The 25,842-nt window shown below is 31.1% G+C and overlaps 1 protein-coding gene across 4 annotated transcripts in view; it reads left to right on the top strand.

Moving 5' to 3' along the window:
* The window catches only part of LOC134720077 (plexin-A4-like), a 118,588-nt gene that overhangs the window by 25,320 nt on the left and 67,426 nt on the right, over positions 1-25,842 (top strand). For 3 of the 4 annotated variants that reach the window (XM_063582815.1, XM_063582814.1, XM_063582808.1), the window contains exon 3: positions 397-503. The gene's annotated coding sequence lies outside the window, so the exon portion shown is untranslated. Of the gene's footprint in view, positions 1-396; positions 504-12,584; positions 12,702-25,842 lie in introns of those variants that run through there. The other variant, XM_063582809.1, reaches the window with a different exon arrangement.

Here is a 25,842-nt window from a genome sequence, read left to right as displayed (position 1 = left end):
GAATTATAAAGGCCATCTAGAGCAACTTTTGAAAAGAATTTGTTCACAAACTGAGGAGTGTTCCCAGTATCAGAGATAAACAACAACATATGATATTTTCACATTTTTCTCACTCACTCATAACCAATAAAAATAACTGATAACAAAAGTTTTTATTTTCATAGATCAGCTATTGAAAGAATTCAGAGGGAAATATCTGGTAAAACAATTACCTCCGGTTACCTAACAGCCTACCTGCCAAAAACCTTTCTGTTCAATGTTCTAATCATTTTAACATGATTATACAGTGTTTTAGTTAATTAAGGCATAGCAGAGTCCCTACGTCTTATCAGTTGGTTAAATCTTAAGATGAAAAGAGTTTTAAATGATTTCAAAGATTTTTCTTCTTTTAAACAGGTCTACTATGTGGGAAGTTAAGTCATAGGAACTAGTATGTGTATCGATGGTGTAGATGCTTTGTTGATTGGTTAATTACACAGACAATTAACAGGGATTAACGCAAGGTAAGGAAGACTGTTGATTATAGATAGTAATAATATTGGTGTTGTACACAATTGTAAGGCATACTAATGGAGATCGTAGAAGAGAAATTATAATGGGAATGGAATTGTGTTATGAAGCATGTTTCGTGCTTAAGGTCTTCAAGTACTATTGTTATCAGTACAGGTTATTTGAGTTGTTGAGTCAGTATACTTTGCTTGTGATACAAAAATAATATATTGATTTGATAAATTTTGAGAAAAGATTTTGATTTATTTCATCAATACTAATAGACTGTGCAGAGTCCAACTGTTTATTGAATCATAATGCTAGTCTATCATTTGATTGTTGAAACCTGCAACTTAGAAAACTTCATTGTATGGAATGTTTTTCTTTCCATTGGTCTGCATAAATGAGTATCCCTGTTTTTGTTTATCTCACAACTCCTTCTGAACTGGTAAGTCCAGGATTTCATTAGAGTTTCAAGGATCTACAAATATATTTTAAGAAAAAAATCTTTAAAAAGTTTTTATTGATTATGAATCATGATGAAGTTTTGAAAATGGTATTGTATGTTATAGATATTATTAGTCAGCTTAATTACCAATACAGCAGCTACTCAGTACGAAAACATTAAGCAGCTAGTTATCCTGAAAGATCTGAATGTTCTTGACACCACTGAAGCAATAGATTGGTTAGCCATCTTAAAACAAATCTGTCAAAAATATCACAAAATGCAGTGGGATAATCTCTAAAATCAAATTCACAACTCATCAGTTGGACAGAGTCTCATCAAACTTGATATATTACTCTCCAGACCTCTCCAGATTACCAAACCGATAAAACAGGCTTGATTAGTCCACTCGAGATAGAAAGGCAATGAATTGCTTGAATTTATCATTTTAAGCATTAACTTTTTTTCACTCTCATAGTTTGTAAATGAAAAATAGAAATTAAATTATTTTTAAATCTCTTAGTTTACTTGTAATCTTCAGTAGCACTTACATGTGGTAGTATTTATTGAATAGAATAAGTTCTTTATTGACAAGATTATGTAAATTGAATGTTGACTTAAAGTAGTAACGATGAATGTATGCAGATTTTTGACATTCAGGGAAAAGAGTGTGTACCAGTTTAGTTTAAATCATCTTCACATTCAGGGTTTGTCTCCAAGAACCTTTACATTTCTAGCGTTTGTGAATGAAACTTTAACATTTAAGCAGCTTTCATGACTATAGTGCAAATTTATGTAAGTTTGTACAATTTTGTCTCCTTAAATGATATCTCCTAGGAGTTTGTTGTGTTCCATTCTTTTTCTTAAATTGTGGAAATCAGTAAATTATTAACTTGCATTACTAATACTCAATAAAGATGCTCCTTAAATTACATCAATTACGACAATATCCTTACTATTAGTATTTGGATGTCTTTTCTTGCAACTATAAACAATAAGAACCTACTATTTGAATATTTGACCTCCCCCTTTTTTAAAGTTATATACCATTTTCTATTTTTGCTTTGGTAATATTGATGTATATGCATCTCTAACAAATTATTTATATATGTTTTTAAGAATTCATTGCTTATTTAATCTGTCTTATAATAGCCATCTGCCTTTCAAAAAGAGGAAGTAAAACACTGTCTAAGCAGTCTCAGAGCATGCTTTTCCTTCACAGAATTATTGTAATTTCACTATCAATAGCCTTCCATAAATACAGTACAAAGTGCATGCCCTCTATAAACAAGTTTCTGTATGGAATATTGTTTACAACACTTCACTGGTATTTATTTAAACTGTCTGTATAAGCCACCTGAAAAAACCTAGCAATGTAATATAGAATATGATAATAGCCTATGGTTATTACTTCATGTATCATCAAAGACAAAAAAGCATGTTTTTGTACATGTAAATTTCTCTGGAAGAATGCACACTGTTTATGTAAATATAACTGAAGAAAAAAAATAGAAAGGTTAAGAATGTTTTCTGGCAAGTTAACTCAGAACAAAAATTACTATTTAGAATACAGAAAAAGAGTTTTCTCTGAGCACCATTGTGGTTGACTTTTGCAGTACCCTTGGGATGCACATGTGAATATGATCCACAATCCCTAATTTGTAATAGTTGGTAAAACCTATAACATATACGGCCAGATAAATTAATGCAGCCATACAAAATACTGTTGTTTTTCCTATGGTCTGGTTGTTGTCTCTTTGACACATTCCCCATTTCCATTTTCAATTTTATAACCATATTTGGGGGGAATAAATTAGGTGTTATGACTTTAAAAGAAGAACAAAACTGTATTTGGAGAGATGGCACAGCCTTTAAAACTGATCTTTTGGACTGTTTTAATTTACTTTATGTAAATGTGTAGGTGGACTTTGAATGAATGTAATATAATTGTCCTATTAAAATGGTTCAATAGAAACAGTTTAAAGCTGTGAAGGTCAAGGTTTAAAGCTATAGTGACCTTTATGTTTGTGTGAGTAAATTTGTCAGTTCATCGAATGTGGATCATTAAAGGATAAAGTGGTGTCCAGTGTGAAAACACCAATTGTAATGCAATAAACTTTTATATTCTCTCACTGTTTGTTGATAGCAGTATTCACATTACATTATAAGCACTGAATAAAATGTACCCTAACAAATGAATGCTTCCTTAATGTCACCTTGATTGTATTGAATATTGGACAGTTACAAAATTCCCAAAAGACAAATTTCACAATTATATAGAAAGAGTATAAACTAATATGGATCCTCTCTTGCTCTCCCATGATGGTCTTTATCAGTTTTATTTTTCTCACGAATGATGGCTTTTATCAGATCTTCTACCAAAAATGGATTTTTAACCTCTATGAATGATGCTTTAACATTTTAATCCATAATTGTGTTAAAGACAATCAAGCTGCTATCCTGATGTCTTTTACAGATTTATTCTTTTGTCATCTGTTGCAGCCACGATTAATGTGATAAATTTGTGGTATTACCAGGGATGATATCAAATTTTAAACATCTGTTGTTCTTTTTATTGTGCTCACATTAAATGCATTGATTTTAAGTCGTTTAAGTCTTCATTATGTAGTAAACGCCAGGAGTAATCTGCTTCAATCAAAGAAAAAATTCTATACATATGAGGTAAGCTTTACTTGTTTATTTTTAAACACAGACTTCTTCCATAGAGGGATTATATATATGGCTTTCTTACAACAACTGCATTTATCTGTCTGTTTAAAAGGTACTGAAGCTGAATTACTTTTTTCAAGATTTTTCCAGTAACAAACATACATACGTTTTCTCGTTTGAATTGTTTTACATATGTGATTTTGGGGCCGTTTATAAATGACTGTGTGGTATGGGTTTTGCTCATTGTTGATGGCCGTATGGTGACCTATAGCTGATAGTTTGTTTGTCATTTGGTTTGGTGTGAAATGATGTCTCATTGGCAAACATACCACATCTTCTTGATCATATCTATAAAATTACAAGAAAAATTGTGATATTTTGATTATTTACAATTGCTTTGTACTGAAGTAGAGAAAAATGTCTGAAAGAAATCATTAAAGACTGTACATCTATTGTATTTGCTCATATGCTTTACAAAAGGAATTATCCTATATCCAAACTGTTAATAAAGACTAACAAAGCTTTCTGAAGCCTGCTCTGCCTGTAACTCTTGATTTACAAACTATCAGCAATTCAGATCATACAAAGCTTTGTGCAGTATTTTCTGCAAATTATTTAAGTTTATCACAAATGAATGGTTTGTAAAGCTTAATGCAGTTGCACAATATTTGTTTTTATTTTGTTAGAAAACAGACTTATAAAGTCCTGAAATAACATTATATTCAGATGTCTCCAATAGTCTCTTTAGTTTAAGTAAAAGGTGTCATCTATTGGGCAGGTCTTTATTTGTGTAATGAATTAAATACATTTAATCTCACACTCAATACATCTTGGAAAAACATTGACACAAAGTCCAATCCCTGAGGCAGAATTATTTTCCCATTAAAACATCTTTATAATTCACTCCCCTTGTGTTGGTTTGGTCAATAAAAACAAATAGTATGAATTGGCCTGTATGACAATTGATTGAGGGGACAGACAATATTTTCAAACGATTTTGATTCTTTGTTCTAAAAATATATATTATATATGCCGCTCTGTCTTGACCATAATAGCCATTGCCTGGAGCTGAAAATAATTTCATTAATATGTGCCCAGATTCAATTACGAGGGGACGTTGTTGATAAATTCATTGTAAGAGCATAAGTAATGTAATATAATACAAAAATGATTATGTTATGGTTTGGAGGTCATCTTTAGGACATAATACACAGGACCACATCAGATAATGACCATACTTGTTTAGAATTGTGATCAGGAAATATAGTGAGATACTTTGAGATTGACAGTAAGTAGCAATTTTTCTTGTTTTTTTTTTTAGCAGGAAATTGACTTGTAGTCCTAAGATGAGTTCAGGCTAACTTTTTTGTTCAAATTTATGGTAATTTTACTATGATTACTTGAGCAAGCATTTTCTATTTTTTGGTGAAGGTTAATTGAATTGTTGGGGTTGCAGAACTGTGGGTCAACAAAAAGATTTGGAATCCTTTCTTTATATTCATAGATAAAATATGAAGTATGAACATTTCTTCTATAGTATACTGTGGAATCATTATTATTTTCTGGATGTCAATTTTGCTGGATTTCATTATCATTGGTTAACTATGATTGAAATGTGCTAAGAAGTACAAATTTTTTAAAGGCTGTTGGTGGACGTTTCGTCCCCGAGGGTATCACCAGCCCAGTAGTCAGCACTTCGGTGTTGACATGAATATCAATTATATGGTAATTTTTATAAATTTTCTGTTTACAAAACTTTGAATTATTCAAAAATCTAAGGATTTTCTTACCCCCAGGAGTAGATTACCATAGCCGTAATTGGCACAACATTTGGGAATTTTGGGTTCTCAATGCTCTTCAACTTTGTATTTGTTTGGCTATTTAACTGTTTTGATCTGAGCGTCACTGATGAGTCTTATGTAGACGAAACGCACGTCTGGCGTATTAAATTATAATCCGGGTAACTTTAATAACTATTAATCAAATATCCACAAAAACACAATTTTCCTCAAGCCAAATGAATTGTTCCCCCATGGAAATAAAGAAATCCACACTTACAATCATTCAAAACATTTTGGTCTTTGACAAAAAGTGCAGATTATATACAGCTGAAAAGGAATTTAAAACATCTTCATTTTTAGACAAATTGGAACATAAACTGAACTGGTCCAAGGACACAGTTATCGTCCTTTGGTTTTCGTTGTCTACGAATATTATAAGTCCCTAGTGTAAACAGTGTATAACTTGCATGTTTTATTTGATACACTTTCCAAAGATATTTCTTGATATTAAATGCATGAAATATTAAGCAGGGGGATGTAATTACATGTTTAAAAAATTTGGGTGCTGAATTTTTATGTTAAGTAGTGATTTGGTCCAGTTCCAAAAGGTCAAATTTTATCACGTCTGAAGCTGTCAAACTGAATTTTACACCCCCTTAACACAGAAGTGTCAATATTTTGAGTAAGAGCTGGTAGAAGTTTCTATAATTTTGATATTATTTGTCTCACTGGTAGTACACCACACTGTAAAAGTCTTTTTGAGAAAGAGCAGGTGCGATTTTTTTAATTTGAATTTATTGTCTAAAAGAAATGCACTACGAAATAACTGTGTTCTCGGGCCAACTGGTCAGGCATTATTGAGAGAAAAATAAAGATACATTAGATTTTTATTTGAACAGCAAAGGGGCTATAATTACACCATCTTCTCTAGGGAGCCAGGCAATAGATTTTCATCAATATATGCAGAATTTAATATCCATTTATAGGGATCTTCTAACATCTTAATGCATTTTTGTGGTAAAATTTCAAATTTTGGTTTGGTATTTCCAAAAATCAATAGTCATAAAAAATTAAAGTTTTCTTTCGTGTTATTGCATCATAATTTGTTGAATTTGTTGCATTTTATTTCACCTTGTGGAAATTAATACAGAGAGTAACAAGGTTGTTACGACTTAACATGAACATGTTAACGGATCGTTTATAATGTCTACTGTTGTTTTGTTAATTGTCCATATTGGGAAAAGCCAACATCAGTATAATACTAGCTGCTGATTCATGGCCGTTAAATGCTGGTTTCTTGAATTCCACAATCAAATGCAGTATATATATGTATGTTGTTAGACATTTAAAATAAGATTAAAGAACTTTAGAAACAGGTAAAAAATTGAATGCTCACATCAGGCTTTTCGTAACTGTTTCGTTGGAGGTAATTCATAAAAAAAAAATTGAGAATCCAAATGGGGAATGTGTCAAAGAGACAACAACCCGACCATAGAAAAAACAACAGCAGTAGGTCCGGAACAGGTCTTCAATGTAGAGAGAAATTCCTGCTCATTGAGGCGTCCTTCAGCTGGCCCCTAAAAAAATTAGACCGTTGGTTTTCCCGTTTGAATGGTTTTACATTAGTAGTTTTGGGGCCCTTTATAGCTTGTTGTTCTGTGTGAGCCAAGGCTCTGTGTTGAAGACCTTATATTGACCTATGATGGTTTACTTTTTAAAATTGTTATTTGGATGGAGAGTCAATGTCTCATTGGCACTCACACCACATCTCTCTATATCTTTAAACTAGTTCAGTATACTAATTTCCCAAGTGTACACAAGAAACTTAAATTAGAATAATACAAGACTAACAAAGACCAGAGCTTTTAGTCACAAAAATTTGTCTTTGTTTATAGTACTCAATCAATCAATACTGGTTTAAGTGTTTTGATCACAAGTTTTGTACTCCCAAGAACTGAGTAAAGTTTATGACCGAGACTCCAGGAGATGGTATTTATGTAACTTTAACAAAATTTTATTTATACAGAAGTAATAGCCAATTGCATTATTGTAGAAGTTATTCATGCTTGGATAACCTAAGTTTGTGCTTTGAACCAGCAATGATTTATTTTTACATTTTTTTTATATCTTATATACTTGCTGGATGTCATTTAATGAATTTGAAAGGGTATCATGACTCTGAATCAAATTTCTGCCCACTGTTATAACCTCATTCTTATGTCGTTCAATAATGTCTGGCTATAGTTTATCTTGGTACATTTGTAAACATTTGAGTTAATATTTGGTATAGAAATAGATTAAGAGCCATGCCACTGTTATTTCAGTATTGAGGAATTATTACAGAAACGTTACAGTACAAAATTGATCTATCTGAAAGTAATGTTTAAGAAGAACAGAACCCTTCCAATACATGTTTTTAATGGATGAAACCAATTTCCTTTATAAGTTATTGGATAGAACATGAAATAGGATATTAATTTAATAGTTTGATAAATAAAAAAAGACTATTAAGTAATATGGCACCATATGTTGGTAAGCCTAGGGGATAACATGTCATTTAACAATGGGGGTTAATGAAAAACCAACGATTTTTTATCCACAAAGCTATATTGGGATCTCGTGAAACCAATAACGATTATAATGCTATCAATGATAATAGTCCTCTGTAGGTCAATAAAGCAACAATTTATGATGATTTTACCCTTTTACCATTAATTATTAAAGGAATATATAGAACTAGATAGAAGTAACCAGTACATAGTATTCATGCAATTGCCCAATCGCTTTTTCTAGTATGTATTATATATTACGTGAAGTTGATCAATACACAATCAAACAGAGCTGAATTAATGTTTGCAAAATGCATATAGAGTTAGAAATTTCTGGAATTGTACATTGGATATAATAAAAAAAAAATGTCATGTCAAATTATTAAAAGATTGCTTTGTGGACAACTGAACCTTTATCAGTAAATGTCACCTTTGTCCAAAGATTGAAGCATGTTACCACTTAAAGAATTACAGATCATTTTTCTCCTGTTCTATATTTGTCTCAGTTCATTATTTAGTATTGACCGATAGCAATGGACATAATCTCCTAATTGTCGTCAATTTCACAAATTACTTTGGAGTATCAATCATAATATTTATTGTAAAGAATCAATAATGCAAATGGGACGTGTTACAAGGGCATAAAGAAAATAGCTGGAATCCATGGTAATTAAATAATTATCGTCCACTGCACCCCTAAACTAAATGAAATTTACATTTCGGCTTGTCGGATTACTGTCATTAAGGCATGAGAATGCAATTTTAAACCACATTGAAAAGGCTCTGTTAAATTTTTTTTTGCCAGTCCAAATCTTAATTGAATAACTTTTCTATAAGAATTGATTGATTAAGATCTTATGACCTTATATTGACACCATTTTGTCAGCATGTCGCTAAGATGACAGTTCTTTTCTTTATATCCATCTCAAAGGTTGATCTGCATCAAGATCAAAACCAAGAATTTCTCCATGGTGACATACCTTGCATCTTTATCATTGGAGACGGGTGTGTGCTTTATTGTTATGAATTGTCTTCATTACTGATCTTCCAAGGGCTACAGACAGTGTGATGATATTTGAAACCATTCATATTTTCTTTTCAACTCCTCTGATGTGTAAAACTTAAATGTATTTTCACAGATAAGATTCATAAAGTTTTATACAAAAAAGAAGTTAACATTTCTTAAATTATAAGTGGAGGAAAGTGGCTGTATTTTTTCTCATACTCTCTCACTCACTCACTCAGACAGCTGATACATTTTTTTTTAGAAAAGAACCTAGAAAGTTATGTAAACAAAAAGAACAACAAAAAGTTTGTATATTTTAATCTTAAACTTGCAAAAAAATAACTTGGCACAATATTTAGATGTTGGTATCTAATAGGGATATTTGCAACAGTTTTTTGCAGTTCATTTTACTGAGAGAAAGGCTGTTGCTTCTTACAAATTATAACTCCCAGTTGTTATTTTTGTCTGCAGTAATTGATAAAAGAGCTAGTTAGTGACTTGACAAAGTAGAATTGTCTTTTGTCATATGCTAAAGGTAATTTATGAAGATTAGGTGGAATTGAATAATGTCATCTGACAGTGGTTATGTAATAGTAATCATCAGAAATTTTAATATAAATTCTGTCAACCATCAGCTGAGATATTTGCTCTTTTATCTAAAAAGTAACTGTTTACTGATTGATTTCACCACCTTCTTGGAGAGTCTTTTAAGCTTCTGTCTGATGATAGTTTCTGTGCCTGCTATAGGAGACCACACTGAACCATTGAGTGACATTTGTGTATACTTGCTAATTGGTACATGTCTGTAACTGTGTTAACTAACCAACAAGTATGTGTTATTTTGTCATATACAAGATGTTATGTATAGATGATGTGTAATTAACTGAAGTTGTCTTCTGATGCTGTAATGATGCTTCACAAACCATTGTTTTATAATGACATGTGTATTTATGATACCTGGTAAATAACATGCATGTTGTCAGCAGAGGGTTATTGGAATATGCTTGACAAAGTTGTAATGAAAGATTATAAATATAAAATGTTAGCCTGTGAGTGTGATACAAAGGATGCTAAGATCATATTTAGTTTACAGTACAATGTTGATATTGTAAAATATCAGCTGCTTGACATTATATGAAGGCTTTTTGATCTCGTTCGCTTCGCTCACTCGACAAAAAGCTTCATATTATGTCTCGCAGCTGATATTTTACGATATCAACATGCAGATAACCTGATAATCGGTACGTAGTTTTTTTTTGGGAACTTCAATAAAATATGACCTCATTTCAAAAGTCTCTTTTTCAGATGTAGTAAGCAATAAGTCAATATTTTTTTTAGGTGTTCTGATAATAATTATAGAATGAGGTCAAGGTCAGTTGAACCCTACCAGACAGACATATATACTATAATGATTGATAAAAGATATACTATAATATATATATATATGTCTGTCTAGTAGGGTTCAGCTGACCTTGACCTCATTTTTCATAGGTCATTGGTTAATGTTGTTTTTCAGGTTAATCCTGTTTCGCAGATATTTTAATGATGCAAAAGGACAGCTATATTTGGTTAATTGAATGGCTGATGTGTTCATGTGTTCACATGCCTGTCTGGCAGTTTTCATTTGTCCTTTGCATTGTTAATTGGTTATTTTAAATCAATGCAATACTAAATGTACCTAAACCATGACTTTTAAAGACTGTGCATTAATTCAATCATTCAGCATATGTTGTTACAAGGCTGGACTATATCAATCATTTTTTTGCATTTCTGCAGACCATCATGATGTTTGTTTCATTAAAACTTTTATGTATTAATATACCTATTTATATTTGATTATATTTTATAGTGTGGATATTTATAAAGAAGACACTAACAATTATATTTGAAGGAAGCAGTTTTTCATTGCTGTTCTTCATCTTGAATCCTGATTTAATCCTGATTCCCTGTGAGTCTGAGGTATTGTAGTATTGGTATAAAGCAAATATACTTGTACAAGTTCAAATAAACTGCACACATAAATGGAAGTTAAGGAATTAGTTTGTAGCTGCAACACAGTCTCAATTCGTAGAGCAGTTTTAATGTGTCTGTTTTAATTATATTTAATACATTTGTTATGAGGTTTTATAGGCAATATGGGTTTTACTCATTGTTGAGACAGTGTAAGGTGACCTTTAACATTGCTTAACTTTTATGTCATATTGTCTCTAGTGGAAAGATTTCTTGGCAAAGTTTCCACCTCTTCTTAGTTGTATCTAAGTGGTCAAAATGCAATGTTGTAAATGCACACACCTTGTCTCTTTCCAGAGAGGAAACATGTTTTTTTTTTCATTTGACACAAACAATTTTTTTATCAGGCCTAACAAATATAATTTTAAAATAGTTATCTGACGATATTTGATTTTTTTGTCAACAGATAATCAACATACAATATATAATCAGAAAGCCGTAGAGTATAAACTTTACTTGTTCAATATTTAATCAAAATAATTTTGAAATCTAGTATAGTTATAGAAAAATTCAATATTTTATGGCAGTTCTAGTTTACTTAGTCCATTACAACATTTATAACAATATTTTTTTTCACCTATAAATCATTGTGAGACAATGTGTGGTCATAAAATAATCATATATTGATGTCATACAATACACAGAGCCTCTGGTTACAGGTTTATAGCCAATATTCAATGTATTTTGATACGTTTTTAGATAATATTCAATATATTGGTTATTGTGTGTTATTTCTTGAACAAGGTAATGTTATATTTCTATTCAGGAAAAATTGCGTTTTCGAGAGTTGTGACTTGATATTTGAGAGGAATTTAAAAAATAATTCTCGGTCAATTTTTTTTTATTAGTTAGAAAACTAAACAACATGGGATATGATGGTCTAAGCTCAGGGTTAAGCTTTAAGTGTTTGACGACTGAACCTGGTAACGTTGATGCACAAACTTCAATAAGTGTTAAAAAAAACCATTTAGATTTAAAAGTTTTTAATGGATTTGTTGTATTTGTTATGGTTTTATCCACTCATCAAATTTAAACATAATTTTTAGTCTCACAATCAACTGACAATTTCTGAAAAGCAGGAGCTCTTTTCACAAGAAAAGTCGAGAAACAACAATTGATCGTAATTTATGTACTGAAATTTTCATTCTGTGATTTGTTGTGAAATTAGACTCTACCCTTTTATCAGTTTGAACTGGCATAATCCCGTTACAATAAAAAAATGTATCATTATTATTATTATTTCAATGTCCAGAAAGTTTTCTGATGAAGAAGTTTTGATATTGTGATTTTTACCTGGCAGTTGGCACTGTAATTATAATTGATATGTCAGTTTGTCAGTAGTTCTTATTGTTCATTTAGAGAGTTATAGCATACCCTGTCAATGTGGATAACAATTAAAGGAAGAACTTCCTGTTTGAAGCATAAGTTAGTGTTTCTTGTGGTGGAAATTCAGCAAATCATTAGAATTATACACATTAACTTAGAATGATTACCATCATTAACTCTCTGTTTTCTGAATGACCCCTTTAGTAAATAAATCACCATAAAAAGAAATTTCACACTTAACCCCAGAGAGGTCAAGATGATCAGCTATGATAATCTGTTACAATTTGTCCTGCTTCAGGCAAGTGTATTTTACACACACTACCATCTTCCTAGTTGTATGTATTTTGACATTACAGTAAATAACAAACAGTGAAAGGTGTAAATTGTCTGTCATAAGTTAGGATTATTTACAGTTAATTTGGCAGGTACAGTAAATAGATTATAATTAGCCTTTAATTGGTTTGGCAATGTTTTTTTGTTTGTGATATAAGCAAGAGGGATTTGAGATAACCTGTGCTTGTAATTGTGGCGAATTACTCTATTAGAAAATAATAACAGCTTTCAGGTATTTAAAACTGGGAACCGTAGTAATTTTGGGTATAATGTAAAGAATCAACAATTTAAAAAGGTAACTCCTTTTTTTAGAGGTAAGGAGTTCATCTTGCACATTGCATGATTGTATTTTGTTTAAAAAAAAAAAATGACAAAGCGTGACATTAATTACCTACCTTGACATTCCATACTACTCTTGTTTGTAAAGTTTCATGTACAATACATATTAATAGTAGTTTGGGACCAGAAAGAAACATGTTTATCTTACAATTACTTAATATTCTGCATGTTTTACATGTTATTGTCTGTTTCTTATCTGGAAACTTGCATATTGACATTCATTATTTCTCTCTGTAGGGTTAGTCTTTATCTTTTGTTTACTGTTAAACTCAAATTAAGTCAAGATTTATTGCAAAATGATGGTTGGGTTATCTTGAATTGATTTAGCACACTTCAAAACTTAACTTTATGAGTAGTCTTTATTGTCTTCAACAGACGCAAAAAACATAAAATTTTCAAATATTACAAAAAATCATTCTACAATAAAATAAAAAAAATTAGGTCTTACATGTGAAAGAATGCTGTATTTTCTACCATGAAATAATTTCTTAGATCTTACAACTTCAGAGGTTATTTAGGGGTATTCATCAAATCATACTGCAAAAATAAAGTGCTTCTAAGCCTTTATTTAGTAAATTGTTTGTATACTTTTAAGTAATATAATGATTGAAGCCATTTTCATATTTCTTTCATTAGAATTAGTTTAATAATGCCAGCTGACCATAGTCCTTCTTCTAACATTGCTGGCTTCATCACAGTGCTTAATAAAGTATGCCAGTCAATAGCAAAATATCTGAAATATTATTTTAACTACTGTAGAGAAAGATATTTAAAATGATAGTCTGTGTATCTGAGGTGATCTCTGAGATTTTTACTACTATTTCAAAAAACAAGTTTAAGGCGACCTCAGGTCAAAATGATTTGTTCTGTCATGTGGTTGAGGTTACTTTGTATGAAATTTTATAATCCATGGTCAATTAAATTTGAGGCTGTAGAATTTATGGCTCAACTCTTTGAGTTAGTGCATTTCTCTGATGATTGATTAGTTTTCCAGTATGATAATACTTTATATATAGCCATATTAGTCATGAAAAAAAAGAAGGTTACTTTTACCTTAAAGAAACTAAATTTTTATGCTCGTACCTGTATTTAATAAACAAAAGCGTTTTCCATAACTGATATGAAACAACATTTAATTATATTTCTGCTTCAGATTGGTTTATAGATAGTTAATTGTTTCTATTTTAAAATGCTAATACAAAATCATATACCAAAAGATAGCAAGATTTTTATGATTCTTTGCTTTTTGTTTCACAAATTTTATGATGAAAATACAAACTATGTGTAATATTTCAATTAAAAGCAGCATAAAAATATAGTTATTTAATGTGTTTGTTATTTGTCTGTGAAAGCAGAAGATAATAACCAGTGCTTTAAGTTTGTGTGGTTGCATGCAATGGAATCAATAAAGAAAATGTGCTCTTTGATTGCAATATTGAGAAAGTGATAAAACTCTATACCTCTCATGTAAACTGCCTTTTATGGTGATTAACGTAATATCTTGACGAACAAATGTTGTCTTTTATACAATTATGGTAAGGGGATGCTCATTTCTATCGTTTATTGTTATGGACAATTGGTACATATTGTAAAAGATATTGGTCATTTAGTCGTCTCGTTATGGTATGAATGCCATCAAGATTCAACATAATTTGGCCAATTTGTACAACTTGTTAATGAAAGAAAAAGGTTTCTATGCAAAGATTATCCCTTGGTTCTTAATAATCGAACAATTTATGACAAATTAGTCGTAATGGTAGAACACGAATCTGGATGATTGAGGGCAAAGAAGCAATTACAGATGAAAATAAGACTTACAGCCATTTTTATATGAATTTAACAAAACTGCACACTTCAAATTAATCACAAATCAGATGGTAAACATTTCTTAGCAACTTTCCAACTTTTCCATTAGTCTTTTAGTGGATGCTCAGGAATTGTTAGTGATGCTGGAATTAATTTGACCAGTAATTAATTGATTGCTGAAAACCTTTTAAATACTAATTGTATCAAATTGATCCAATCTGCCTTATCTTGCTTTCAGTGAAATTTATCTCTTTGCAAAAGTTGAAAAATAAAAAAAGATGAAATTTGACGATTCTTCCTAATATCCTCTTTGGTGCACATTATTTATAAATGCTTTGAAAAGCTGTTACATCTTGCAGTTAAAATAATTTATAGTATGTAAAAATATTGTAAAGGATTATTATTTGGATTGCCAATTATTGCACAACTTATCATTTCAAAGAGAAAATACCAGTTTATTTAATGTGGGAACATTTTATTCTGTATATCTGCTCATCTGTTTATAAGTAGCTCTCCTGTAAATATTAATATATTGACTATAGTCCTTTGAGAATGACAAGTAAAATGAAATTAAAATGAGATTAAAATGAAATTATGATGAAATTATGATGAAATAATTTACAGTATATGAGTTCAAGGACGCTATTCTTTCAAGGTCATTCTTTTGTAGGTATCTTCTTTTTTTACCCTTGGAAGCAAAGATTATGGCAAGATAGTTTTCTGGAGATATTTAATTTGAGGCAATGCCCTTAATCTGTATGGCAAATGATGTACTTGGGTTTTTAAAACGAGGTTTAATGAAAATTGAATTGATAAAACTTTTTTTCCTGATGTCTCATTTTCAATATATAGGGTTCTTTCTGCCAGGATTTAGTTATTTACTTGGTCCATTTAAAATAAGGAACTTTTGTAAGATATGATCTTAAGGAGGATTATGACCCCTATCAGTCCTGATCAGAGATTTACTGCAGTGTCAGAGGATATAGGTTCTATCAGACTGAGGATCTATAACTGTTTGACAGGTCGGGTGTATATGTTATCACAGGACTGTTATCAATAGAATTCTTCTAATTATCCCCTGTAATCAGCTTATAGGCAATAAGTATATATTATGTGTTGGCTGTCTACAGTTTAATCATCTTATACTATGTAATAGCAATGTATTGATTAAGTCTAGCAAGTTTGGTGTGAACTATTTTGATTTTCCAAAAAAAATTCAAAGGGACCACTGTTTATTTAAAAACTTTTTCAAATAAGACCCTTATTAGATTACAGTGACATTGGAGTGACTGAAGTCCCTATTTGGTCAAAAAAAGTATTACAAATGATGAATATTTTCTTTAATAAACATAATTGATATTTATGTTCAATGTTAAAATAACTGTATTGGATCTTAATTTGGAATACAGTAATAAGATTTGATGGTCAATTTAGATGGCAGTTTTTTTTTAAATGACAAAAATGTTTATCATTTTTAACTGCATGCACACATTAATTATCTTGAAAGTTCAAAGGCAAAATAAGGCACTTGTTGTGACTCAGTATACCTTAGCTTTTCTAAATATAGGGATAAACTTGTACTTATTATAAGTAACTAACAGGCAAACTAATCTCATTTACTAATAAACAAATGTACCGACAGAGCAAATCCCTCATCCTTATCTTTCCCTAATACATGTATACAATTAAATGTAGATGTTACATTATTTTGGATTGAAAATAAACAAAACTGCACATAAACATTTGGTGGAGTGCTCTTAAGCTTTTTTGTGCCATTTATGGGCATTATGCTTTCTGCTCTTGTGCATCCATTCTTTCGTCTTTCAATCTGTTTGTCCGTCCTTCCATCTGTTTGTCAGTCTGTCCGGCTTCAGGTTAAAGTTTTTGGCCAAGGTAGTTTTTGATGAAGCTGAAGTCCAATCAACTTGAAACTTAGTACACATGTTCCCTATGATATGATCTTTCTAAGTTTAATGCCAAATTAGAGATTTTACTCCATTTTCACCTCCCGCTGAACATATAAAGTGAATCAATGTGGATGGGGCATCAGTGTACTGAAGGGACATTCTTGTTTTGTCATATTTTTTTTTGATTCAAGTGTCACCGATGAGTCTTTTGTAGACAAACAGGCATCTGAAGCATAGTAAATTTTAATCCTGGAATCTAGCGATGACCAGTCTATGAAAGATATTGAATGCTGCAACTGTTCTAGTGGAAAATGAACTTAAATACATTGCTTGTTTATAGATACTTTCCAAGTGCTATTAAAGGATTGGTATAAACGTTTCTTTAATGGATATCAGTGGATTGAAATACTGGATAGAAATTGATTTGTTTTACTTCTCTGTTTTAATATTCCCTTGGTGGTCTTTTTGATCCATCTTTTGTTTCTCTGTATAATTTTATCTTCTACTGAGTGATTTTCCGAGGCCAATATTCTTCAGAGCTGATTATTTTGGTAAAGCAGAAATTTAAAGAGAAGGATTGTTTGATGCAAGCATATTTTGAAAAGGTAAATCCAATTCACCAAAGTTGTACAAAAATGTTGATTTTTTTGAAAGAGAAAGACTCACAATCTTTCATTATAGAAACAGAGAATAAGTATCTTATGATGATAACTGAATTTCTACAAAGTAACAGAAAATTACTGAAATTTATAGTATTTTACAATGTTGTGGAAGGATGAAAAATGTAAGATAGAGATAGTTATATATTTATTCTAAACTGCTAAAAAATATATCACTATTTGCACAAGCCATTTTGAGCATTACATTAGGCTAGAAGCTTTTCTTGCAAATTATATTAAGTCCCTCAAAATTGGCAATAGGGTTTTGAGACTAATTATACTTTGCTGTTTTTTTTTTTTTAGAGTGTTCCATTGCTCTCCAAAAGAGGTTGACATTAACTTGATGAAAGACATTGACAAAATGAACTTAAGTCTATACCAATCAAGAATGTAAAGGGGTAGTGGTAAAATCTCTAAAAATTTAGTTTTAACTGTGCCACATCTCATGTTAATGTTACTGTCCAAATACGGCAGGAACAGTGCATGTCTTTTGTTATATCAGATTTGTTTTTATTTGAAAAATTTGGTGTTTGATAACTGATGTTTTGGGTTTTGGTTTCATTAAAATATTTGGTATATGGTACATCTCTTGTATTCAGTTATAAAGATTGGATCAATAAGTTGGATATTGCTGTACTGTTACTGCACATGAAATTCTGTAATCTAAACCAATGCCATGCTCATATCGTATGGCGTTCAAATATTTATACCTGAGTTTGCAAAATATAATGTTCCGATTGCCTCTAGCAAATGTTGTTTTAATTTCCTTAAAAAAAAAACCCACCATGACTAAACAATAAAGCTGTTTAAATAAAGCATAAGCAATTACCCAGAAAAATATGCACAGAGAAATTGGATTTTGATTAATTTTTGATGGGACAAATATGATTTATTGATGTTTTTTGAGTTAACAGAATAGTTTCCAACATAAAACATGGTCATTTGTGAATACAAACATTAATATTCTTCATTAATTTCTCTTAGTTTGGCTTCATGTTAATGACCTAGAAAATTTTATCTAACAAAAAAAATGTTTTTGTCATTAATTATCATAACCGATCATATGAATAGCAATGGCCTTAGACTTTACAGACAAAGTTTCATTTGAGCTCATTGATTGGTCCCCTGTGGGAGGTCATGGTGTATGAATGGAATTCCGGAGTTTATTTGTAGACAAGACTGTTGTTGACAGTGGATCTGTGGTCAGTGAGCTATGTTTGTACCAAGTTACATCACAATCTGTTAACTTTAATGGAGGCCAGCTGAGCGTTTTGATCCTTTCACAGTTGGAATAAAGTTTTATGTGAATTCAGATCTATTCAGTATTGATATTTAAGAATACAATATGTAAATCTATTGGAATTTTTTTATTTTTGTGGATTGTAACATGATGCTTTATGACAGATAAAAAAATTTAAAAAAGAATAAATTAAATCTGTCTGCATATATTTTTTTTTATGTTGGATGAACATTCAAATTATCAGTCGGAATATTTGTGTCAAAGATTTTATCTGGGTAAGCTAGCAGTCTGTTGTATTTTATTATTATCATAAAATATTATTTAAATTACATTATGTTGAAACACATTTTGATAGTATTCTTTTTTATGTTTATTTGCAAAAATATACATCCCTGATAAAAAATGTTTATCAGTTTTAATCTGGAAGATTGTTTTTACACAGGTCTGGCTGAATGACAGACAGTCATGAGTTTTTTTTATTGTAACAATACATTTAAATGTGTTTTGATTTGTACAATTAAAGGCTTCCACTTTATCAAGAATACAGTTATGGATTTTAATTTGAAGTATGAAGCTACTTTGATAAATGGATTTTCTTTCATGGGTCTTTTATTTGATCTAAAAGTGCAATAAATGAACAGACCTAGTCAATAAATTAACAAAATGAGAAACGCAACATCATGATGATCCATAATGTGGATTTTAACAGTATTACAAATATATAATAAAATGCTATCAGCTAGTAAATTAAAGAAGATAAATACCAATTTAATGACCATCTTACTTGCAAGCCATTTTATGGTTATCTTTTTTCTGGTCATAAAAGTGCTAAAAGGTCAAATAAATTAGTCAGCTGTTGTAAAATATGGTCAGAATATTATTATTTACTCACCAGAAGGTTAGGATTAAATGTTTATGGTTAAATAGGGCAGAAAATCTGTCATGTACTGTAGTAAAGTGATACAGACACCAACACATTAATAGGTGTGAAATTATATCCATATTAAAAAGATACAAAGATCAGTGTCACTTGGACATGTCCATTATTTAGATTTCATGATGTCTGTATCCTAAAATACGGACTTAAAAGAAAGGATAAAGATAATGATCTTTGCATTCACAGTTTTTATAACCACAGGAACTGACAATGATACTTTTATGTGGTTATTTCTTCCCTTACTATATTTTAGGTTTCAATTTGTACATATTATGATGTTATAACAGATCTAGTTAAATAATGCCAAAAAAGATAAATATAATTTCCTCTAATGTACTTTCACTTTATCTGGTTATTTATGACATCTTTTACTCTTCCAAGTCATATAATACACAAATCTTGATTACATGTATTGGGTTTAAGGTAAGGATTTAATATTTGTTATGTACAGGTATGATATATAGACAATATATGTTATACCATAAACCTCCAGGTAAGACTTGGGAATAATCATTATGTAATAATCCCTTTACCACCTAGGGAGCTTGTTTATTTAGGATATTTTGACATCAAGATTTACAGGTAGGAAGTGTGGCAATTTTCTCTCTAAACTTTCATGTTTATGTAAAAAAAACTTTTGAACAATATGTTCTTTCATGATTTCTTTGAATTGAACAAATTTTGGGTTTAAAGGTTAAAATGAAAGTACAAATTAGAACTTGGAGAATTTGTATATATATATATATAAAAATACCAATGTAACCCATGAAAAGTAGCACAAATCTTTTTACATGTTTATGCAAGGCAATAAATTTGATATTACACTTGATCAAGTAGATTTTACTTTGGTTTTTATTATCGCTTGGGAGTATTAAAAAGATTTCATAGCCAGATGAACATATACTATTGCTACGATTAGGTCTGTACTTTAAACATGGAGATTTTGGACATGACTGAATGATGCTTATTATTTGCATCTTACTGTAAAGAATGAATTAATTGAGGTTGCTTGTAGAATTCTTTCAAATGTATGTTCGAAACTGATGTGTTTCAATGTCATTAAAACATACAATGAATCAATATCTCTGCTATATATCATGTTATATTCATCAAGAGTTGCTTTATTCATGATATTTTGTAAAACTCCTTGGAGAGCCAGAAATGAGAAGGCATGTACAAAATGTAGCATCTGATATCATATATTTCTAATTACGTATATTCATTTATTTTTTTTGCTTTCACTGTTTTGAAGTTTTCTGAACAACTGTTCTGTAGAACAGCAAGCGTGTAATTTTCTAAACATTCTTGGCAACTATTAATTTGTGATTTAAAACTAAATGATAGACTAAGCAGATGAATAAGATTTACCCTTTATCTTAGCATTATTTTTATTGCTTAAAACTTTATGGTGATATTCAGTTTGGAATTAGTCATTTAAGGTAGATCATAAGTAAATGTTTTTTGAGACAGAATTTTCTTGTAATTTACCAAAATGAAGATTTTACTATGCTTTTATCAAAAATATGATAAAAAGAATGGGTCACCGTGCTATTTTTCAAGCTATGAGTCGTTGAAAATTGCCTAAATTTGGTTAGTTTGTTCATGAAAAAACACATTTGTGTGCATAACTTGTTTTCTTGCCACAAGTAAAAAAAATATCCCTATTAGCCCAGTATAAATTTTGTACATAAAGAGTTATCTCCCCTTAAATGGCTCATTTGATAAACATTATTTTAGAACCCCAAAAATTGATATTTGTTCAAATATCTTATTTAATACAATTAATTAACAAGTTATCTTTATATAGAATAGCAGTCTAACCATCAAATTGCAAATCTTTCTCCAAATTTGCAGATTTAGTCAAATAACTAGACCGATTTTGTACTGTGATTGTACAATCCAAGATGGGGGTATACCATCAATCTTCCTTAATATACACAGCACTGAGGTTCATTTCACTGATGAAATAAACTCTTGCATAACTTGCTAAAAGGTTTTGAGAGGATGAGGGTGCTGTAGGCCAGCCAGTAACACTGAGGTTCATTTCATAGATGAAATATACTCTTATTATTAATTGCATACCTGCCTGAAAAATATTATGGAAAGGTCTGAGGGATGTGCTGTGGGCCAACCAAATGGTGTCTATCCATGATGTATGCATTTAATTCAAGTAGAAGATTTGCTTTATCTATGACAATTTTGCCTACAAACATCCTGTTTTAAGAGACTGTTGCCATAATGCACCAATAATCTATTGCTTTGAAAAAGTATTTATTATAATTCCTACCATTCAAGATGCTTCATATTCATTAGAAAAAAATTAGACATGTAGTTTTCGGAAGTTTAATTTAGCGATGTTTGCATTTTGACAGGGAATGCATTGTGAAGTGTTAAAGCTAACAATTTGCATGTTCAAGAGTACTTGTAAAAATCTCTAACAGGTCTGTAGGTGGCAGTTGTTCAGTGGTGGATCTAGGGGAATGGTTCCTGGGGTTGGAACCCCACCTTTTTTTTAGGACGATCAATGCATTTGAATGGGGACATATAGTTGGCTTGGGACCCCCCTTTTTAAAATGGCTGGATTCACCTCTGGCTGAAAATATCACATCTACCCCCAGTTGAAGTGGTAGTCCAAATGTTCAATCCTTTCTCCCCTTTTTAGCTCACCTGGCGCGAAGGGCCAAGTGAGCTTTTCTCACCACTTGGCGTCCGTCGTCCGTCGTCGTCTTCGTTGTTAACTTTTTACATTTTGAACTTCTTCTAGAGAACCACTGAATGGAATGAAACCAAACATGGCATGAATGTTCCTTATGCGGTGCTGACCAAGTGTTGTTACTTTGTAGCCGATCCATTATCCAAGATGGCCGCCAGTGGGGGACTTTGTTTAGCATAGGATCCTATGGGAAATACATACAAATGACTTCTTTTAGAGAACCACTGAATGGAATAAAACCAAACATGGCACCAATGTTCCTTATGAGGTACTGACCAAGTGTTGATACTTTGTAGCCGATCCATTATCCAAGATGGCCGCCAGCGGGGGACTTAGTTTAACATAGGACCCTATGGGAAATGCATACTAATGACTTCTTTTAGAGAACCACTGAATGGAATGAAACCAAACATGGCATGAATGTTCCTTATGAGGTGCTGACCAAGTGTTGTTACTTTGTAGCTGATACATCATCCAAAATGGCCGCCAGTGGGGGGACTTAGTTTAACTATGGGAAATGCATACATTTTAAAGTCTTCTTCTAGAGAACCACTGAATTGAATGAAATCAAACATAGTCAGAATGTTCCTTTCCTTATGAGGTTGTGTTGTTACTTTTAGCCAAATTTTTTTTTTTTTTTTACGATTTCAAAAACCCAAGTAGAATCAGGTGAGCGATACAGGCTCTTGAGAGCCTCTAGTTTCTCAACTGTGTATTTGCAAAACCTACCTATTGAATTGATTGTTAATTTCATTCTTGTCATTAACATGCAAAAAATATTTGTCACTGGACAGAAGGCACCAATCTATCAATTCAGTTGTTATAAAGTTAACTTCAGATTTCACTTAAGAGTTATTTTTGTTTGATTAGATTGATTTTTTAAATGCAATTTTACTAATATGGGGATCTGTATGTAAACTGTCATTATTATACCACATGAAACAAAGATAGGGAGGGCAAAAGGATGATACAAAGATTTTGACCTGTATGAACTATGCAAAAACAAAATAAAACAACTTAGTAACTTTAACTGTGTAATAAGTTTACTTGGTGCTACATACATATATTGATTTAGTTGTACATAATGTATAAGTTGGAATTAAACTGTGGGTTTTCCACTTTCAATAAAGCTGCATGAAGAAGTGCTGAGGTCAGCAAAGTGAGCACACTATTTCCTGTTCATGAATAATTTCAGTTAACAACCTGAAAAGTCTCAGTTTATTTTGGGACATTCGTCAGACCTATTATTATTTATTTAGTTCACATTTAAATCAGAGTTTTTATATGAATACATATAAAAGTTGAAATGTAATTTACTGATATGTTATCTCTGATTTCCTGTATTTAATCCTAGATTTAAACTCTTTCTCATCTCTATTCATATTGTAATGACACTAAATCTTTATATATAAAAAAAAAATCACACAAGAAATCCCTTAGTGTACAAACTCTTGTACGAGAAATTTTAATTGAAGTTAAGATACTGGTATCTTTATAATTCTTTATTTTTGTTATTGATGAAATGCCCTTTATAAGAGTTCAGGGTTCTATTTTTCCAAGTATGATAATGTGACAAGTTAAGGAGACTATGAGTATAATAATATACACTAATAGAAAGAGCCAAACAGGAGAAAGTCATATTTATGTACATTCAATGCACCATGAAGTACAATGTATTGGCATTATTCATATGCCTCCAATCCTAGGGGAATAGACATGCATTTCTTTAATAAATAAATAAACAGATAAAATTAAATGGTGAAAATATGTTAAATAAATGAGCTAGATTTAATCCACACCTGAAGCAGCTTTGCAGCATGATTAGTTCCATAAACATTTTATTTAAGCAAAACACAAATATAACAAAAGTATTCCAACCTGACGACTGGACATGACAAAAGGCTCCTTAATACTTGCTAGACTGTGAAGGGAGTGGGTAAAATTATGTTGTAAGTGCTTTTAAAAAACTCTTCCCCAAACCTGGATGTTTGTACTAAAAGCCTTTAATAGTCAGGAAGTGTCTCTTACTATCACATTGCCCATCAACTATTATGATTTAGTGTAGAATATTAGTTGCTTATTAATTATGGTATATGCCACTGTTAAATATGCATGGCATCACACCATATTTCATTATAATGTCTCATTAACTGGACAGTTACAAATGTTTTATGTATAGTCTGTATTTTTAACTGGCTTGATTAAGTACTCTAAGATAAAGAAAGCTTGAATACATACATTGGAAGCATGGTATATCAAAGAGTGATGCTGTAATATAGGAATTGTTGGAAGGTGATCATTCAGATGGTTTGCTGCAATCAGAGCACCCTTTGGATATAATGTCAGGTCAAATGAAAAGCAATATTTGTCTGTGTCTATTTTTCTGTTTGGCCAGTTTGTTACAACCGTGTCTGTTTCTCTGTCTGGGCAAGTTGTGTCTCAGGTTAACAACTTTTGTATAGCTAGATGTTATTATAGTACATGTACTTGGTAATATTGTTGCCCATGACAGAGGATTTAATGTCAAATATAAGATTGGAATGTCTGTCTACATGTCAAGGTCACAAACATGTTTCATATTGGTACTCTTGTTTTCACAGACTGTCTATTAATAATATGCTCTTGTTAAAATTTATATACAGGTATAGTGTTTGGTCAATGAACAATTCAATACACCACTGACAGGAAAGATTTTTCAAATTTTATAGCCAGGATTGATTATATATTTGTTGTCTAACTTTAGACAGAATGATAGCAGATGATTATAAATTATCATATTTATTTGACTTTTTTAACAAATTGGGCCAACATTTGAACTATTTCCAGAACACATGTGGTCTACCATGTAATTCTAGAAACAATAGTCATATAAATTGATCAGTAATTTGGCACAAGGAGTTATTAGCTATCTCTGGTATTTATTTAAAACATTATTTTTCTTGAGGATTTTTCTCATTCACCAGGTGTTTATATTCAGTATCACAATCCAATATAATCCAGTAGATAGGTTTTGATTATCTTAAAGTCAAAGGCTATGTGTTTGAAATATAATATTTACCTCCATGAAATATAGCGAACCAGCCATACTTATAGCTAGCTTTTTACAAATTCTGGCGAGGCATCTAGTTTACTCTTCCAGAGCACAATGAGATCTTGCCCAGTTTTTGTTTACCCTTCCAGAGCACATGAGATCATGCCCTGAGTTTTTTTTACCTTGCAGAGCACATGAGACACACAAGTGTTGCTTGCAGTCTTTAGTTTTCTATGAAGTGTTATTTTTAGAAGTGTTTGTTAAAGAATTTTGAATCTCATCTTTTCTTCTACCACGCTTGTCAGGGGCGGGTCCAGGTAAGGGCGTAATGGGCGTACGCCCCCCCCTTTAAAAAAAAAAACAAAAAAAAACTATCGTTATAATCTGCTAGTATTGTATGGAATAATGGCAATTTATCATATTCATTAATTAAACACATACTTATGATTTCTTTTTATACTGATTCCCCAATCTGATGGGTCATCATCAACCGTAAAATTTCGTTTAGAACGAAAGAACTTTATTCTTCAGTGTTTATTTGTCTTGTATCATGTGTGTCGTTCAACGAAACCCGAACTTAATCAAAAGTATAGGGATTACT

Source organism: Mytilus trossulus, chromosome 1, assembly GCF_036588685.1.
Source record: "Mytilus trossulus isolate FHL-02 chromosome 1, PNRI_Mtr1.1.1.hap1, whole genome shotgun sequence".
Classification (NCBI taxonomy): domain Eukaryota; kingdom Metazoa; phylum Mollusca; class Bivalvia; order Mytilida; family Mytilidae; genus Mytilus; species Mytilus trossulus.
The sequence above is the reverse complement of the archived record's forward strand: the minus strand, read 5'-3'. Positions and strand labels throughout refer to the sequence as shown.